Source organism: Malus sylvestris, chromosome 4 (genome assembly GCF_916048215.2).
Source record: "Malus sylvestris chromosome 4, drMalSylv7.2, whole genome shotgun sequence".
NCBI lineage: Eukaryota > Viridiplantae > Streptophyta > Magnoliopsida > Rosales > Rosaceae > Malus > Malus sylvestris.
This window is the reverse complement of record NC_062263.1, coordinates 12,813,373-12,828,760: the sequence shown is the minus strand read 5'-3', so window position 1 is coordinate 12,828,760 and position 15,388 is coordinate 12,813,373. Positions and strand designations below refer to the sequence as shown.

Sequence of the window (15,388 nt, the reverse complement as noted above, 5' to 3'; positions counted from 1 at the left end):
GTCTTGTCTTGTCTGCCTAACGGAGCTTGCATCCACATCTGCTTGTTGGCAAACTCATGACGTGTACCGCCATGAGTTTGATGGGGGGTGTTGGAATTTAGAATTATTTTGTTATTTGAATTTGGGCTTAGCCCATGAGTATTAGGGTCTCATTTTCTTGTTTATTAGGGTTAGGTTAGTTCTATATATATATATATCATCTTTTGTAGCTCGTACAATATCAAGTTAGTCATAATGTAGCCTCTTAGGATTTTGTAGCCGTTTCAGCATTCTCATTAGTTTAATAATATTCCTATTATTTTGTAATCTTGTTCGTTGCGCACTCTGATATTCAACTAAATAAATGTATAAATGTGTTTAAATTTTCCACTACAACACCATAAAAACAAAATAAAAATAAAAAAAAAGAGAGAAACGAATGATACATTGGCACATCTAGTTTTTATTGGTTTACTTTTGTTACATTGGAGTGAACATGTTCATCATCACATCGCCATTAAAAACACATTGCTTATCACATCCAACTTCAACTCATAATTATAAATCATGATGTACAGGTGCTAAGCACTCGTCAAACCCAATATTGATTTCATTGTTGTTGGATTTTTAGATCCCGAGCCCTTTACCACATGTTTAATCTGTCAAGTGTGGGGTTTTATCACAAAATGCCTCGGTATTAGCTGTGGTTCACACGTGGAGATCCACATCGATAATTGAAACTCAGAGGTCGGCTCACGTTGGGCCCACTTGTTTTCAATGGAACTCAGTGATCGTCTCTATATTAAGAGTTCAGACTTGTTTCCTTATGGGTGACAAGCTGGTTGGCTTGCACACAAGCTCATTGGCTTGCGCCGGGTCCGTCCCACTCTAACGACACTGATACTGTCCCCAACTTTACCATCTGCCCAATCCATTAGGTGTGAAGTTTTACCACAAAAGACCTCGGTATTAGTTAGAGTAAGGTAATTCTATTTAAACCCATTGTGAAACTTTATCCCCCGATGTGGGACATTTAACAATTGTAATACCTCTTTGCCACATAGAGAACGAGTAACAGATATGAAAAGTTGCAGACAATCATGTAAGAATATTTCAATGTTTTATTGTGGCCCATATGACATGGTTCATGATTCATGGTTCATGTGAGATATATTCAGATTAATGAATTTTGTTTAGAAGCAATTTTATTGGTCCAATTATGAAAATTGATTTCTTATATTATTATTGTGATGGTGGTAACTGATGATGGGTTTCATTAAGGAACTGTGTCTTTCTCTGCCTAGTGCACAACCCTTTTAATGTGTTAGATTAATAAAAAAAAAAAATCACGTATTAGAATTTTGACATTATTCATATGTGCTATATAAAATTGCGTATTTTCTACATGACCATTAACAATCGTAAAGTTAAAGATTGCTTAATTTTGGGTCACATGGTCCAATTGACAATAATAGACTCGTTACTCGATCGACAGATAGTTGATTCATTATTGTTTATGACCGCCGGCAATGTAAAGCTTATTGTCTAATACTGTTTTTACTAAGGGAGGTCATATATACATTGATTAATATATGGCGATCAATTAACCATTGCAGTCAAATAAGTATCTAGTTAATTTTATAATTGATTGACCAAGATAGTCATATATGTAAGTTTAATATTATGTGATCAATTAGACACCGTAGATATTATTATTGTTATCTATTTATTTATTTATTTTGGTCGAAAATGTAAATTTTATTAATTTTTAATTGAAATATTTACATCTTCTACCAAAATATTAAATAAGAATTCAGGACCAATGTGATCCCCAATAATGGGAACCACCATTCCGAAATACATAAGAGGCAACGGCATGTGCTACTCGATTGCTCTCCCGATGACCATAAGCAACCTTCGCAGACCCCAAGGAATTTAGGGCAAACCAAATACCATGAAGAATACCTTCCAGATTTGCATCAGCATCCACTGCCTTGTTGATCATTTGGCAAACATTCTTCGTATCCATCTCGATAATAATGTTGTCAATCCCGTCTGTAATACAAAATTGTAGAGCATATCGTATGGCGCGACAGCTACAACAACAACAACAACAAAGCTTTTTCCCACTTAGTGGGGTCGGCTATGTGAATCCTAGAACGCCATTGCGCTCGGTTTTGTGTCATGTCCTCCGTTAGATCCAAGTACTCTAAGTCTTTTCTTAGGGTCTCTTCCAAAGTTTTCCTAGGTCTTCCTCTACCCCTTCAGCCCTGAACCTCTGTCCCGTAGTCACATCTTCGAACTGGAGCGTCAGTAGGCCTTCTTTGCACATGTCTAACCCACTCATTCCTAATCTTATCCTTTCTCGTGAGCCCACACCTCCAACGAAGCATCCTCATCTCCGCTGCACCCATTTTGTGTATGTGTTGATGCTTCACCGCCCAACATTCTGTGCCATACAGCATCGCAGACCTTATCGCCGTCCTATAAAATTTTCCCTTGAGCTTCAGTAGCATACGACGGTCACACAACACGCCGGATGCACTCTTCCACTTCATCCATCCCGCTTATATTCCATATATTCTGTCTTTGATCGGCTTAGGCGAAGACCTTTAGATTCCAACACTTCTCTCCAAAGGTTAAGCTTCGCATTTACCCCTTCCTGAGTTTCATCTATCAACCCTTTATCGTCTGCGTAAAGCATACACCAAGGAATAACATCTTGAATATGTCCTGTTAACTCATCCATTACCAATGCAAAAAGGTAAGGACTTAAGGATTGTTGATGCACAAAATCAGTGAGGACTTTGGTACAACAGAAAGTATTAAGTTTGTGACCTTCGCTAGATTGCTCCGGTCATTAGTGTGGATAAATATGTAAAAGGATAGAGACAGGAGAGCAAACACAAGATGTACGTGGTTCACCCAGATTGGCTACGTCCACGAAGTAGAGGAGTTCTCATTAATTGTGAAGGGTTTACACAAGAACATAGGTTCAAGCTCTCCTTTAGTGGGTACAAGTGAATGATTTAGTACAAATGGCATTAGGAAATATTTTGGGAGAATGATCTCCTTTTATAAAAGAGAGTTTCTAGCCTTGTTCTGACATTGACACGTGTCGTGTTGTGATTGGCTTCCGATGTTGACACGTGTCGTGCTATTATTGGCTTCTGATGTCGACACGTGTCGCTCTGTGATTGGCCTCCTAGTTGGAGGGGAAGCTCCTCGGTTGGGGACTTGCAAGATCCAAGCCATTGAGTAATCACGAAACTTCTAAGTACCGAAGTGTGGTATCGTCTTCACTTACCTTATCCATCTCATAGGTAGATGTGGCATCTTCTCTAGAAGTACTCTTCTTCTGTCCAGGGGTGGTATCTTTAACTGGTGGAGATACACAAGGTAATGTATCAATTTCACTTGAAGCTTACTTATAGTTCAGGCGTGATCAAGCGCGATACAAACCATGTAGTAAGAGTCCCCCAAGTCGCCGAGCTAGGGGATCTGCTGAAAGAGGTGACAGACAAGGTAAACAATCAGAGCTTCAAGCAATCAGTCCCAGATCAGAAGTTTGATTTCGAGTTCCGGCTGATTGTTCTTATTCTTTTTATCTTGCAGGCAGCATGAAGGATAAAGAGAAGAAAAGGAAAAGAGATGATATGAGATACTTTTGCTTTTGAAGAAGTAACTTTCCACAGGCTTATTCTTGAACTGGGTTGGAGGGTTTTTTGGTTACCTCCAGAGTATAAGGCCGACTGAAGAATTTGAGGGTCAAAACAAGTCCATCAAATCTAGAGTACGTTCGACCCTGCTGATATGGGATACTTTTGCTGTTGACAAAGTAGTGGAAGTATCGGCACGTGTTCTGTTACGTTTGTCTCCACATGCTTCCTTGTATCCTTTTCACTGGGCCTATTTGTTCCTCAGGGAGATGTGGTATCTTCTCTGGAAGCATAAGATGTTGAAGATGAGTACTCGAGAGCAATGCCAGGTAAGTAATCAGGTAAATGGTTCTAGGCAGTCAGTTCCTGACTGGAAGCTTGATTCCAAGTGCTGACTGGTTGCTCTCTTTCTCCTTGTCTTGCAGGTAAGAACAAGGCCAAAGGAAAAGATAGGGAAAAAGCATGATATGGGATACTCTTGCTTTTAACCCTGATGATATGAGATATTCTTACTCTGGTGTAGCTTGTTTGCAGAGGTATTATCGGGGGGGGGGAAGAAACCTGAGTATATCGAGAGGCTTCGTTGGGAGTGCCCTTTCAGATATGAGGAAGGGTTGAGCATTTTTGCCGGTCTACCTGTCCGTTGAGGATGGAGGTTGACATATATAGGAGTCTCCCTAACAACAAGTAGTCATGCTATTCCCTTACCCTTCTTGGTCATAGCACTGTAGTGGGAGCTGCCCGCTTCACGTGTTTTAACTCTGTCAGAGCACTTTGAAAAAGTGGTCTATGGTATTTGGAAAGCTGATGTTGCGTGTAAAGATTACAGACAAGCTTTATCCAAGGAGATTTAGCTCTCGAAGTTGAGAAAGCGATGCCTCTTCGGTTTAAAAACAAGCGATCCTGTCGGGGATCTGTCTCTCGAGATTCGGAGAACGGTGCCTCTTCGATTTTTGAGAAAGCAATCCTACTGGGAGTCTGGCTCTTGAAACTCGAAGAGTGGTGTCTCTTCGATTTTTTAGAAAGTAATCCTGTTAGGAGTCTGGCTCTCGAGATTCGGAAGGCGGTGCTTCTTCGAATTTGGAGCAAGCAATCTTGTTGGGAGTGTTTTCTCGAATGTGAGTAAAGGTTGGGCATTTGTGCTAGTCTACCTTGCCACGGAGCACAGAGGTTGACACACAAGGACTTTCCAATTATCCAGCAGTGGTGCTATTCCTTTACCCTTGTGGGTAATAATATGGTAGCTAAACCTTCAAAATTTATGTGTCTAAACTTTGTTAGTGCTGTTTCTTTGCTATTCTTTTACCCTTCTTGGTCATAGCGATGTAGTGGGAGCTGCAAGCTTCACGTGTCTAAACTTTGTCAAAGATCTTTGGCAAAGTTATCTATGGTACCCATATGCTGATGTTGCGTGTGGAAAGTGGATGATTGAATAGTAAGATTCACGTGCTTTCTACTTCACCAGAAATCTTCGATAGATTGCCCGTAATTTTCGCAAAGCTAAGTGTGCATATGACAGGTGCTGATAAGGCTGAGAAATCAGGTGCCTCTTCGATTTCTGAGATCGGCCATCGTGGTCTCTGAGCAGCCCAGCTTTTGAGAAAGCAAACGCCTTTTCAATTTTTGAGATCGGCCCTTGTGGTCTTTGAGCAGCCCAACTTTTGAGAAAGCAAACGCCTCTTCGATCTCTGAGATCGGCCCTCATGGTCTCTGAGCAGCCCAGCTTTTGAGAAAGCAAACGCCTCTTCGATTTCTGAGCAGGCGCCTCTTCGATTTCTGAAGCTCCATCGAGTGCAGATTTTTATAGAGGCTGGCATTAAGTTCCAAAGAACACTTGAATCTCTACCAGTAGAAGCTCCCTTCTTGCACTTCTAAGATCTTGATTTGTCCGACCTCTTCTCTCTTCAAAACCTTTGAAAATGTCTGGCCCTTCCGACCGTCGTTTTGACTTGAACCTTGGTGAAGAGGCAACCGCACCTTCTCCAAACAACATATGGCGCCCATCCTTCTTATCCCCTACTGGTCCTCTTACCGTTGGAGATTCCGTGATGAAGAATGATATGACCGTTGCGGTGGTGGCCAGGAACATTCTCACTCCCAAAGATAATAGACTTCTTTCCAAACGGTCTGATCAGTTGGCTGTTAAGGATTCTCTGGCTCTCAGTGTTCAATGTGCAGGTTCTGTGTCGAATATGGCCCAATGCCTATTTGCTCGAACCCGCCAAGTTGAATCATTGGCGGCTGAAGTGATGAGTCTTAAGCAGGAGATTAGAGGGCTCAAGCATGAGAATAAACAGTTGCACCGGCTCGTACATAAGGCTCCGAGTGATCACCCTCTGGTGCCTTCTCTTTCTGAGGCTCTACCGACTGCTGAGACTTCTCCTAAGCAACCTTTGTGAATGCCCTCTTTTGTTTGTTTATTTTGACTCATGTATATGTACATATTTGTAACTTATTGGAGATATCAATAAATAAGCTTTGCTTCATTTCAACGTATTGTGTTAAATACACCAAAGCCTTATTCACTAAGTTCTTTGAATTTTTCTTTTGTTGAAGCTTGTATGTTGAAGCTTTGTGAGTGAAACATGTAGGTTGAGGTAATGTTCCCTTAATTTCTTGAGTGAGGAAAACTTCTCAGTTGAAGACTTGAAAAATCCAAGTCACTGAGTAGGGTCGGCTATATGAATCTTAGAACGCCATTGTGCTCGATCCTATGTCATGTCCTCCGTTAGATCCAAGTACTCTAAGTCTTTTCTTAGAGTCTTTTCCAAAGTTTTCCTAGGTCTTCCTCTACCCCTTCGGCCCTGAACCTCTATCCCGTAGTCGCATCTTCTAACCGGAGCGTCAGTAGGCCTTCTTTGCACATGTCCAAACCACCGTAACCGATTTTCTCTCAGCTTTCCTACAATTTCGGCTACTCCTACTTTACCTCGGATATCCTCATTCCTAATCTTATCCTTTCTCGTGTGCCCACACATCCAACGAAGCATCCTCATCTCCGCTACACCCATTTTGTGTACGTGTTGATGCTTCACCGCCTAACATTTTGTGCCATACAACATCGCCGACCTTCTTGCCGTCCTATAAAATTTTCCCTTGAGCTTCAGTGGCATATGACGGTTAACTCATCCCTAACTCATTTTGGCCTCCATTTGCACTGAACTTGCACTCCATATATTCTGTCTTTGATCGGCTTAGGCGAAGACCTTTAGATTCCAACACTTCTCTCCAAAGGTTAAGCTTCACATTTACCCCTTCCTGAGTTTTATTGTCGACACTATATCGTCTGCGAAAAGCATACACCAAGGAATATCATCTTGAATATGTCCTGTTAACTCATCCATTACCAACGTAAAAAGATAAGGACTTAAGGATGAGCCTTGATGTAATCCTACAGTTATGGGGAAGCTTTTGGTTTGTCCTTCATGAGTTCTTACGACAGTCTTTGCCCCTTCATACATATCATTTATAGCTTGGATATATGCTACTCGTACTCCTTTCTTCTCCAAAATCCTTCAGAGAATGTCTCTTGGGACCCTATCATACGCTTTTTCCAAATCTATAAAGACCATATGTAAATCCTTTTTCCCATCTCTATATCTTTCCATCAATCTTCGTAAGAGATAAATTGCCTCCATGGTTGAGTGTCCTGGCATGAACCCGAATTGGTTGTCCGAAACCCGTGTCTCTTGCCTCAATCTATGCTCAATGACTTTCTCCCAGAGCTTCATTGTATGACTCATTAGCTTAATACCCCTATAGTTCATGCAATTTTGTATGTCGGCCTTATTCTTGTAGATAGGCACCAAAGTGCTCTGTCACCACTCATTTGACATCTTCTTCGTTTTTGAAATCCTATTGAAAAGGTCAGTGAGCCATGCTATACCTGTCTCTCCCAAGACTTTCCACACTTCGATCTGTATATCATCTGGGCCCACTGCTTTTCTATGCTTCATCTTCTTCAAAGCTAGAACCACTTCTTCCTTCCTAATTCGACGAAAAAATGAGTAGTTTCTACACTCTTCTGAGTTACTCAACTCCCCTAAAGAAGTACTCTTTTCATGTCCTTCATTGAAAAGATTATGAAAATAACCTTTCCATCTGTCTTTGACCATGTTCTCTATAGCAAGAACATTTCCATCATCATCCTTAATGCACCTCACTTGGTTTAGGACCCTTGTCTTCTTTTCCCTTGCTCTAGCTAGTTTATAGATATCCAACTCTCCTTCTTTGGTATCTAGTTGCTTATACATATCGTCATAAGCCACTAACTTAGCTTCTCTCACAGCTTTCTTCGCCTCTTGCTTCGCTCTTCTATACCTTTCACCATTTTCATCGGTCCTATCCTTGTATAAGGCTTTACAACATTCCTTCTTAGCCTTCACCTTTGTTTGTACCCCCTCATTCCACCACCAAGATTCCTTTTGGTGTGGAGCAAAACCCTTGGACTCTCCTAATACCTCTTTTGCTACTTTTCGGATACAATTAGCCATGGAATCCCACCTTTGGCTAGCTTCCCCCTCTCTATCCCACACACACTGGGTGATTACTTTCTTTTTGAAAATGGCTTGTTTTCTCCTTTTAGATTCCACCATCTAGTCCTTGGGCACTTCCAAGTCTTGTTCTTTTTTCTTACTCTTTTGATATGTACATCCATCACCAACAAGCGATGTTGATTAGCCAAGCTCTCTCCCGGTATAACTTTGCAATCCTTACAAATTATACGATCCACTTTCCTCATTAGAAGAAAATCTATTTGTGTTTTTGACGACCCACTCTTGTAGGTGATCACATGTTATTCTCTCTTCTTAAAGAAGGTGTTGGCTAAGAAGAGATCATATGCTATTGCAAAATCCAAGATAGCTTCCCCATCCTCGTTTGTCTCCCAAAAACCATGGCCACCATGAAAACCTCCATAGTTGCCTGTCTCCTTGCCCACGTGTCCATTTAAATCTCTCTTATAAATAACTTCTCCATCTGAGCAATTCCTTGCACCGCTATAATTCTTGCCTCATTCCACTGTCATGGACTCTGTGGCAGAGGCATGACCACTCATTCCGCTTCCTCTTTTTTGAAATATTGAATCACAAATCATGCTTCCAGTGCTTCGTATCGTCATCAGTAAACTCATTCACCATGAAAGGCATCCCGTTACTTAAACTTTTGACCATACTTGTCGAATGAATAGGAAGACACAGATCCAAGTACGTTCGAATACTCTTCCTATCTCAAACTCTACATCGCATACCTTTCTCAGCAATCATATTCACTACCATGAATGAGCAGCTTCTTATTTGTATGACAAGGAGTAAGACAAGGTTTACAGTCCATCATATTCACTTTCTGTAACAAGTCTTTGACATACTTGGCCTAATGAATAAAGAGTCCCAGAGATTGGTACTCAATCTGTAATCCAAGAAAAAAAAATTTAAGAGCCCCAAATCTTTCATTTCAAACTCTTTGGTTAATTGAGTAATTACATTTTGAACATTTATATCATCATAACCAATGAGAATGATATTATAACAGAAGAACAATAATGGAAGAACCATCACACTTCACAAAGAGAGAAGGGTCTGCATAAGACGATTGGAAGCCTAACTTGAGAAGAAAACCTAAAAACCTGTCATTCCAGGCTCTGGGAGCCTGCTGAAGTCCATACAGAAATCTCTCCAATTGGCATACATAATATGGACAAGTAGGATCCACATAACATTGAGGTTGAAGCATGTAGACTTCTTCCTAAAAGAACCCATGCAGAAAATCATTCTTGACATCTAACTGTTTGAGCTTCAATTATGAGACGCAGCTAAGGACATGACAAACATAGCTATGTTTGGTTTAACCACAACACTAAAGGTTTCATAATAGTCAAGACCAACCTCTTATGAATACCTCATAGCTACTAAACTAGCTTTATACCTTGCCACTAAGCTATCCGAATTCTTCTTAATATTGCAGATCCACTTGCATCCTACAAGATTCTTATCAGGTGGTAGAGGTAAAAGCTTCTAAGTTTTTTGCTGAATTAAAGCATCCGTTTCCTCTTTCATGGCAGTTTGCCATTGAACATATGTGATTGCAGTACTAAGGGATTGAGGTTCTTTGAGAGAAGAATCCTTATGTACTTGAGCACTAAACACCTTCTTCTTAGAAATCCCAGACTTGGATCTAGTTTGCATTGGATGACAATTTTGAGAAATAATATAAACTGGTTGAAGATCATCAACCTAAGAAATTGTAGTATTTGGATTGTCTTCTAAATACATAGAGGGTATGGCTTCTGTATGAGAACTTGGACTGCTTGAATGAGAGAAAAGATCACTAGAACTATTGTGTTGGAGTGAGCTAGACTGAGTAACAAGCTGAGGTCTAAGAGTGACATGAAATAGAAGAACACTTAGATGGTGGAAACAAAGTATCAGTGAGAGAACTGAACTTGCTTTCATCAAACAGCACATGTCGGATACAAGCAGTTGATGACCTTTGAGAAAAAAAACATATATATCCCTTATATTATGTAGCATACTTCAGAAAAATACATTCAGTGCTTTTAGGTTCAAGCTTGTTAGCTCTGTATGGTTTCATGGATGAATAATACAGACAGCCAAAAATTCTTTTAAATGTTCAAGCCTAGGTGGAGAGTTATACAACAATTCAAAATGAGAGTTCATATGTAAAACAAGTGTAGGCATTCTGTTTATGAGAAATGTGGCAGTGGCACAGGCATGAAACCAAAATTTTGAAGGTAAAGAAGCTTTTTCTAGAAGGGTAATTGATGTCCCTGTAACATGCCTATTGTTTCTCTCAGCTAAGCCATTCTGCTCTGGGTATATAGAAATGATATCTAATGTAAAATGCTTTTAGTGGTAACAAACTGTTGAAAATAATATACTCTTCACCGCAATCCCTTGGCAATATTTTCACATAAGCAGCAAAGTAATTTGAGACAAAGGAAAGAAAAATTAACAAAGACATTGAACATGATGTGAAATTAAACTAGCACACAAATTAAACCCTCTTTTTGACAATTGTAGTATGGATAAATAGGGATCGTTCTAGGCTGGGGATTAGGAGGGACTGCTAATCTACTCAAATTAGACTCAATTTTACTTAACTAGACTTAAAAACACTAAACTAGACTCTTATGACTCAAAACTGACTCAAACTACTAAAAACTACACAAAACAAACAAATTGACTCCAAACTAACACAAAAGATGACTTTGGACGAATTCTAAACTAAAAAGACACAAAACATTAAAAGGACACCAATTTGGACAGATTCTAACCTAAAGACACAAAATATAAAGGGGGGGGGTTGGTTTTTTGACGAATTTAAAACCTAACTAAGTTACTTGCAGAAATTAACTAAATGTAATATGAAATTGGGGTGTTTTTAAGAGGTGAATGGCTAGCTAGAGGGTCCTTCTCCACACATGACACATTGGTGTGAAATTTAACTTAACACACAAATTAAACACTATTAAACATTTAATTGTAGTATTAAGCAAGTAGGGATCGTTCTAGACCGGAGATTAACTAGGGATGCTAATCAACACAAATAAGACTCAAAAACACTAAACTAGACTCTATAAACTCAAAACTGACTCATAACACTCAAAACAACAACAAACAATAAAAAAGACTCAATTCTAGACCTAACAAGTGATTTGGACGAAAATAAAACTTAACTTGACTCAAAAGACTGAAAGAAAATAGATTATGACTCAACTAATAAGACTCAATGAAAGGGGAATTGTTTTTGATGAATTTAACGAATTTAAAACTTAAAACAGAAAATTTGCATAAAACACTTTATAAAAACGATTTTGGTGAATTGAAAAGGGTGAAAGGCTAGTTAGAGGGTCCTTCTCCACACATGACATATGCATACAAACCAATTTCCAGTTATTATTCTTTTAAACCATGAATGACAACACCCCAAGTTAACCGTGATAGCACAAATTAACCATCAGATTTTCCTTAATTCATTGAATTGGATGGAATATGCATCACAACCAAATTATCCTCCTCAAGTCCCCTAACTATGGAAAGCATGATAGAAAGACATATCAAAGGTCATTAAGTTCCTTGAAAACCATAAGCATTGACGAGGCATTTGTAACAATGAAAGCATGATACTTCTGCCTAGGACTTACTTAACACAATCATGACTAGTGACTTTTACTACTTGTGAATATAAATTCATAACGATTAGGTGAAACTCCCTTATACTCTAGCATCAAGTTCATGCATGCAAATTAAGTGTGCATCTTCAATCAACATACATAAACAAGTTTTGATAACTCAGATAAGAAAATCACATTCAAGACTCAAGAAACAATAACTGAATGTAATCAATTCATATAAAGAATATAATCATGGCTTCGAATTCACCTCCAACTATAAAGAAATTAGTTCCTCATGCCTTTGAAAACATAAAACCAAATTAAAACAAACATTGAAACAAATCTAGGGATAGAAAGAACGAGGAACGTCCCAGCAACTCCAATGGCAGATTTCGAACCCTCCTTGGATTGCAAGCCACGGCACAAAGCTCTTTCTTCCTTCCTTGCAAGCACTTGATGAATTTCTGTGTTTTGGCGTGAATTGTATGGTAGATGGTGATGTCGAATTATGTGGAGGGTGGTGATTTGATTTGTGCGGCAGAATGATGTATTTATAGGCTAGGCACGACATAAGGCTGAGTGGGAATAGGATTGTGTAACCAAAACCCAAGTGGAATGGGTTCAAACAATCATAAACCAAAGGGAATTTATGCTAGAAAGGTGCGGAAGGTTTTAAAGCTTCTAGAAAGGATGTTTCAGCATAAATTTATGAACCTAAAGGGACAAGGATACATGGCATGGGTTTAGAGAAGGATTACAATTCCTAAATCACCAAGGAGAGGGCATATATGCGGCACATAAGGGATAAAGGTTCTAGAATCTGAAATATGTATTTTAACTGCATAATTATCCCTTATAAATGGCTAGAATTAAGGCACAAACTGATTTGAATAAGATAAGATAAGATAAGGCTAGATTAGGAAATGATAAGATAAGATAAGGTTATATAAGGTTTTGGGTAATGTTCATTCTTTTGAGCTGATTCCTTATCTTCTTTGTCTTGGATTTATTTCTTCAACTCTTTAGCACATTCCTTGACATCTTTCGTCTTCAAATTCGTCCATCCATCTTGCTTCACTCATAAGCTATCTATTTGATGCCCAAAACTACTTCAAAATGCTCCAAATTGCACTTTCTTGCCAACTTTGTCATTTGGACCTACAAACACACAAAAATAGCTTAAATCACTATAATAAACAGAAACTAGCTATGAAAATGCAAGAAAACAAGCTAACTAAGTCGCATAAATATGCTCCTATCAAATTCCCCCACACTTAGCTTTTGCTAGTCCTTGAGGAAAACAAAACAAACAAAACATAACATAGACCTTCCAATGTTTGCCTCAGGGATTTCCAATGAAACATGACACATTAAAAATCACCACACACATAGATTTTAGCTATCCTTACCCTCGAGCTCATACTTAATCACAGTCACCACTCACTAGCTCATATTTAATCAATTAAAACAACATTTTGAATGTAGTAACATGCCTTAGAGAATTCCCTCAATTCCTCACCGGATATACTCTCTATTTTCACACAGATTTTCTGACTACACTCCCTATACTAGGTATATGTGAGAAGATTGATGGAAATATGTAGACTAGCACTTACATATGTTATAATCAAAGAAGGCACTTTCTGGAATTATTAATGCATGTATATATATGATCTCATGAACGGAATGCCACTACTTAGAAGCGAGAACCAAGGATTCCATATGCTCGTACCAATTTCAAACTCCACATATTGAAACACATAACAACCAAGATAGAAGTCTAAGGGTTGTAATGGGGCTAAGGGTATTGGCTAACAAAGAAAGGTCAAGGATAAACAAAGGTTCTTAAAGCAATAGTAAGCAAAGTAATGAAATCAACATTTAGAATTCAACTTCTGAATGCAGCAACTAACTCTAAACACAAGGGGAAGATTCACACAATATTTAGGGCCGAATTCAAACTTTTAGACCCTTCTTCAACAACCAATACTTGTGAGTTCATTCTCACTTATTTAGAACACATTTCCTTTCTTTTTTCTTTTCTTTTTCACATTTTTTTTTTGCTTCCCCCACAATTGTTTCTCTGCATAATGTTGATCAAAAGGAATTCCCTCTAAGTCATGCTCCACTATACTTTAAGAACAAGGGTATGGATAGTGATGAGTAGATTTAATATTATATATTTTACCCTAATCTTAGTATATTTTGGTTAATATTTTGGAAGACTTTTGATACTTAGAATTGTATTTTCAATATAGGACTTCCGACTTCCTCTTGAGAAAAACAGGACCAAACGGACGAATTTTGGAGTAATTTCAGTTGGAGGACGTTCGGGAGTCACTTAGCTTGATCATATCAAAATTTGGGATTTTTTCACCAAGCGGTTATTTTCTGGCGATGGAATAAAGAAGCAGTGCGCAGTGCTGGAAAATGACGTTTTTGGGCTTAAATTTCGTTTTTGGAGCCCAAGATGACCTCGGATGGGTTCGTGGCCTTCTGGAGAAGTGTTCAGAATATTCCAAACATCAAATCCAGCTATATTGGGCCAGTTTTGGAGCAGCTTATGGGTCCAAAACGTGGCTGTTCAGATTTTAGGCGAATTTTACCATTTAATTTAGGATTATGTTTTTTTATGGGGGATTCGGGTTTGTGTGGTGGTTTAGCAAATATATTGCTTGGCCGTCAACAGTTTTTGGGATGCTTTATTTTATGCAATTTTGGAGACATAGAGAATTGCTAGGGTTTTGGAGATTTTCTACTTGAAGGTGTTTTCAATCATTTTCTTAATAATATTTTTTTTTATGATTTCAATTATGAATATTTAACTAATTTCTTTTGCTAGGGCAAAGCCTTGAGCCTTAGCATGAATATGTGATTTTTATTTAATTGCTTATGATTGATTGCATGCATATTTTGAATTGTTAATCACTGGGATAAAAACTATCTAATTCTCTTAATGCCTGATCACCATTACGATCTCTAGAAAAGTAATTTGATGCAATTTTGGTCGGAATGTTCCCTGAAATTGACGCTGACTTCTTGTGATTAATAATTGTAATTTCACTTAGGATGAACACCACGTCTTAAGGATTGCATGGTTTTTCAAAGGGTTTTCATAAAGCATAATGAGGCTTTCATGTTCAGATTTGATCCGAACGTCCGGACGGGTTGCATGTTAGATATACGTTCTATGTTGGAGGTTCCAAGTAGAATATGAATTAGGAAAATTTAACCTTCAAAGTGGCATGTGTAGATCATAAGTAATTGGTAAAAGTTCATAGGATTGCTAGGTGATGGTGGAACCCTAGTGCTTTCTTAATTTGATTCTCCCAAAACTGTTTTCTTTTCTCTCTAGCTCTAATATTGCAGATTGTTTATTTTAATTCATTAATTTCATTTTTATTTTAATCAGATTATAAAATCAATCACCTAAACTTCTATTTTACAATAATTAATTGGAATCTGGTTTGTTTCGGATTATTTAATAATCCCTGTGGAAAACGACCTTGTGAGATCCGTTTATACGACAATAACCTTGTGATTCTTGCAAGTATTATAGGAGTTTTTTTCGCATTCACATGAGTAGTAAAATCCCTATCAAGAAAATGGCGCCTTTGCC

The 15,388-nt window shown here is 38.4% G+C and overlaps 1 long non-coding RNA gene across 1 annotated transcript; it reads left to right on the top strand.

The window, feature by feature from the left end:
- The first annotated feature begins 3,513 nt into the window (after nucleotides 1-3,513).
- LOC126618009 (uncharacterized) lies at nucleotides 3,514-4,181 on the top strand. The gene is made up of 3 exons (XR_007621621.1): nucleotides 3,514-3,776; nucleotides 3,908-3,967; nucleotides 4,064-4,181. It is a non-coding gene; the product is annotated as an uncharacterized LOC126618009 (long non-coding RNA).
- Nucleotides 4,182-15,388: the final 11,207 nt, after the last annotated feature.